We start from the raw sequence: 5,738 nt of genomic DNA on the forward strand, positions 1-5,738 counted from the left end.
TCGGTGGAGCTTCCAGACTGAGAGAGACTCAGAAGAATGAAGAGGCCATTCACTTTTCAAAGAATTGGCCAGTGAAAACCTTATGAATAGTAGTGAAACACTGTCTGATATATTACTGGAAAATTTTATGAATAGCCCTGAAACATTGTCCAATACAGTGCCAGAAGATGAGCCCCGCAGGTCGGAAGGCACTCAAAATATGACTGAGAAAGAGCTGCGTCATCAGAGCAGAGCTTACCTTAATGATATGGATAAAGCAGAGCTTTTGAGGACTCCATTTGCTGAAGTGGCATGAGAAGAAATAGCTGCAAACATCCATTAATGATCAGAACATGGAATGCATGAAGTATGGATCTAGGAAAATTGGAAGTTGTCAAAAATGAAATGGAACACATAAAGATTGATATCCTAGGCATTAGTGAGCTGAAGTAGACTGGTTTTGGCCATTTTGAATCAGATAACAATATGATCTACTATGCCAGGAATGAAAAATTGAAGAGGAATGGAGTGGCATTCATCATTCCAAAGAATGTTTCAAGATCTATCCTGAAGTACAATGCTGTCAGTGACAGAATAATATCCATACGCCTACAAAGAAAGCCAGTAAATACTAGTATTTTTCAAATTTATGTGCCAACCACCAAAGCTAAAGATGAGGAAATTGAAGATTTTTCCCAACTTCTGCAGTCTGAAATTGACAAAACATGCAATCAAGTTGTGCTGATTGTCACTGGTGACTGCAATGCAAAAGTTGGAAACAAAGAAGAATCACCAGTAGTTGGAAAATTTGGCTTTGGAGTTAGAAATAATGCTGGAGATCATATGATAGAATTTTGCAAGACTGACAATTTATTCATTGCAATTACCTTTTTTCAACAATACAAACAGTGGCTATACACATGGACTTCACCAGATGGAGTATGTAGGAATCAGATTGACTACATCTGTGGCAAGAGGTGATGGAGAAGCTCAATATCTTCAGACCAAACAAGGCCAGGAGCTGACTGTGGAACAGAACATCAACTACTCATTTGCAAGTTCAAGTTGAAATTGAAGACAATTAAAACAAGTCCACAAGAGCCAACATATGACCTTGATTATATCCCTCCTGAATTTAGAGACCATTTAAATAACACATTTGATGCATTCAATACCAATGACCAAAAAACAGAGGAATTGTGAGATCGCGTCAAGAAGATCATCCATGAAGAAAGCAAAAGGTGATTAAAAAGACAGGAAAGGAAGAAAAGACCAAGATGGATGTCAGAAGAGACTCTGAACAGAGAGTAGCTAAAGCAAAAGGAAGAAATGACAAGATAAAAGAGCTGAACAGAAGATTTCAAAGAGCAGCTCAAGAAGACATTATTATAATGAAGTGTGCAAAGACATGGAGTTGGAAAGCCAAAAGGGAAGAACACACTCGGCATTTCTCAAGCTGAAAGAACTGAGGAGGAAATTTAAGCCTCAAGTTGCAATATTGAAAGATTCTATGGGTAATATATTGAATGATGCAGGAAACATCAAAAGAAGATAGAAGTAATACACAGAGTCACTGTACCAAAAAGAATTGGTTGATGTTCATCCATTTCAGGAGGTGGCATATGATCAAGAACCAATGGTACTGAAGGAAGAAGTCAAAGCTGCACTGAAGGAATTGGTGAAAAACAAGGCCTCAGTAATTGACGGAATACCCATTGAGATGTTTCAACAAACAGATGTCACAATACAGGCACTCACTCAGCTATGCCAGAGATTTGGAAGACAGCTACCTGGCCAACTGACTGGAAAAGATCCATATTTGTACCCCTTCCAAAGAGAGTTGATCCCACAGAATGTGAAAATTATCGAACAATATCATTAATATTACAATATCATTAATATCTCAAGCAAGTAAAATCTTACTGAAGATAATTCAAAAACGGTTGCAGCAGTATATTGACATGCAAGCTGGATTCAGAAGAGGATGTGGAATGAGGGATATCATAGCTGATGTCAGATGAATCCTAGCTGAAAGCAAAGAATACCTGAAAAAATGTTTACTTGTGTTTTATTGACTATGCAAAAGCGTTCGATTGTGTGGATCATAACAAATTATGGATAACATTGAGAAGAATGGGAATTCCTGAACACTTCATTGTACTCATGAGGAACTTGTACACAGACCAGGAGGCTGTCATTCGAACAGAACAAGGGGACACTGCATGGTTTAAAATCAAGAAGGGAGTTCACCATACTTATTCAATCTATATGTTGAACAAATAATCTGAGAAGCTGGACTATATGGGGAAGGACGTGGCAACAGAATTGGAGGAAGACTCATTAACAACCTGTGTTTGCAGACGACACAACTTTGCTCACTGAAAGTTAGGATGACTTGAAACACTTACTGACGAAGATTGGAGACTACACTCTGAAGTATGGATTACACCTCAATATAAAGAAAACAAAAATCCTCACAATGGGACCAATAAGCAGCATCATGATAGATGGAGAAAAGATTGAAGTAGTCAAAGATTTCATATTACTTGGTTTTACAATCAACACCAATGGAAGCAGCAGTCAAGATATCAGATGTTGTATAGCATTGGGCAAATCTGCTGCAAAGGACCTCTTTCAAGTGTTGAAGAGCAAAGATGTTTCCTTGAAGACTAAGGTGCGCGTGATACAAGTCATGGCATTTTCAATCCCCTCCTATGCATGTGAGAGCTGGACAATGAAAAAGGAAGATCGGAGAAGAGTTGATGGTTTTGAGTTGTGGTGTTGGTGAAGAATGCTGAAAGTACCATGGACTGCTAAAAGAACTAACAAATCTGTCCTGGAAGAAGTGCAGCCAGAATTCTCCTTGGAAGCAAGAAGCACCAGACTTTATCTCACCTACTTTGGTCATGATGTAAGATGGGACCATTCCCTGGAGAAGGATATCATGCTTGGCAAAGTGCAGGGACAACGAAAAAGGGGAAGGCCCTCAATGAGCTGGTTTGACACAGTGGCTTCAACGATGAGCTCAGGTATAGCAAGGATTGTGGGGCTAGCACAGGACCGGGCAGTGTTTTGTTCTGCTGTACATGAGGTCACTATGAGTCAGAGATGATTCTATGGCACCTAACAACAAAATACACATTTGTCGTTGTTGTTAGGTGCCATTGAGTCAGCTCCTACCCATAGGGACCCGATGTACAACAGAAGCACAACATATGACTTGTGCTTCCTGCCTCTTGTATCAATCTTCACAGTCCTTTGTTTCCAGTGTTTTCGGGGGATGTTAGAATGTTTACACAGTCCATTCAATATGTCTTGCTGTGGGGTGAGAGGTGGGTAGAGAGGCTAATTTTGGAAGGAATAAGAATATTGCTTTGCAAAACACAGAAAATGAGAATATTTATAGCTTTTCTGAAGAAAAAAAAAATCTGAACAATGCAACGTAGGCTTCATATTGCAAAGATATTTAGGTAAAAAGTAAGAATATTTTCTATCATCTTCAGCATGAGAGAAAGGAAAGGATTATCTTGACAAAAGATCTGTTTTTATTTTGTTTTGTTTTTTCCCAAGCTGAAGCTGATTAAGATGGTATTAAAGAGAAAGGAGCTATGGCCTGGTAGTAAATATAGATTGAGCCTGTTGGATGCAGTCATTTGTGTGGGTTTTCCTCACCACTGACTCATGATGGGAGTAGTGAATCTCTACCATGCTTATTTTTCCATTTTTATCATGAGAATTAAGCACTGTGTTAGCCATCTATGCAATAGTTAGTGATGCTTCAATTCTTCAAGAGTCCAGTCATCTTGGAGCCCTCAAATAACTAAAGTCAGAAGGACAGCCAAATCTCATCTGAATTGCAAATAAGGTACGCTTTTCCAAAAAAGAAGAAAAACAACTCTGATGTCCACCTTATATTTTACAGTGCTTTCCATAACCAGGGAATTCTGTTGGTGTAGTGCCTAAGGCATTTGACTGCTAACCAAAAGGTTGACGGTTCAAACTCACCAGCCACTCCTCAGAAGGAGGGTTGGGCAATCTACTTCCATAGTGACACTGCCTCGGAAACCCAAGGAGGGGTTGCTATGAGTTGGATCCAACTTGATGGCAGTGAGTTTGATTTTTGGTTTTGGTTTTTCCATAATCTAGCAACTAACCACTATTGTTGTTGTTGTTATGTGCCATTGAGTCTAACCCAACTCATAGTGACCCCTCCTTGGGTTTCTGAGGTGGTATCACTATGGAAGCAGATTGCCCAACCTTCCTTCTGAGGAGTGGCTGGTGGGTTTGCACTGCCAGCCTTCTGGTTAGCAGTCAAGTGCCTTAGGCACTACACTACCAGAGTTCCCCTAACAACCATAAATCCTTAAATAAGAGATCTGTTAGGATCAGGCTACAGGTTATTAAGCATTTTTGAGCTAATAATAGGCTCAGGGAGTCCCTAGGTACGTTAACTTTTCACCAAACTTTTCATGTTTGGCTGATAACTGAAAGGTTGGAGGTTCAAGTCTACCCAAGGGCACCTCAGAAGAAAGGCAATCTACTTCGAAAAAATCAGTCATTGAAAATCCTATGGAGCACAGTTCTACTCTGATACAAATGAGGGCATCATGAGTAAGGGTGGACTGGACAGCAACTTTGTTGTTGTTGTTTTTATAGGCTCACAACTTGGAAGGGTGAAGTCCAATCTAGCTATTCAAGTGGGGTCCATAGGTAGGTGGTATTGGCACGAGCTGGGAACTTGTTAGAAATGCAGAGTCTCAGGCTCCAACACAGACCTTATGAATTTGAATCTGCCTGTTAACAAGATCCTCATGAGATTGGTATGCACGTCAAAGTCTGAGAAACGTTGATACAAAAGACTGAGGAAAAGTAATTCCCTTTTGGGCACCAGTGAGATTGAGTCTTTCTAGTAGGAATCTGGGAGCTCAGAGAGAGATCCCTAAATCCTCCTGTTTGTAGGCAAATGCCTCACATCCCTTAAACCAGGGTCATAGCATTTCACTCCACAATCAAAGATAACTTTTAAGAAAGCAAGGCTCTGAGAGAGGAAGGGTAATGAATAAGCTCATCCAAGAGACTGCTTGTTCTGACTCCAGCTTGGCAGCTCTTCTCCTTGGAAGGCAAGAAAAGAGCTACATTGGGCAAAGAGCAGACTGCCTTAGGTCCCAAGGGTTGAGCCTCAAGTGGCTCCTTCATCTCCCTGGCCACTCACGCCTCAACCTCTATTGAATCACACACCCAAAAAACGATGACCTAGTAGAGAATAAAATACTGCTTCCTGAAACTAGGATTCCTCTATCCAGATCCTGAATCTATTTTTCAACATATACTCCTATCCTCAACAGGATTGAGATTGAGCATGCATATCAAAAGTCAATTCAAGTCCCAGCATCTTTTACTATGTGCTCTTTGACAAATGACTTAATTTCTCTAAGCTTCACTTTCAATAACTGCAAAAATTGTGGTAGTAATAGTGCCTACCTGGTGGAATAACTGTGAGGGTTAAGTAGGTTAATACAAGTAAAGCATGTCTAGCAATGTCTGATACATAGTAAGAACTCGATAAGTAACATCTACTATTATCATCATCATCATTGCCCTTACTATTGCCATTGTTATCCTTGTGATGAGGTTGTCAAGTCAGTGCAAGCTGGATTCAGAAGAGGACGTGGAACAAGGTATATCATAGCTGTTGTCAGATGGATCTTGGCTCAAGGCAAAGAATACCAGAAAGATGTTTACTTGTGTTTTATTGACTA

This window comes from Orycteropus afer, unplaced genomic scaffold, assembly GCF_000298275.1.
Source record: "Orycteropus afer afer isolate SDZICR_OR568_19922 unplaced genomic scaffold, OryAfe1.0 scaffold00404, whole genome shotgun sequence".
Taxonomy (NCBI): Eukaryota; Metazoa; Chordata; class Mammalia; order Tubulidentata; family Orycteropodidae; genus Orycteropus; species Orycteropus afer.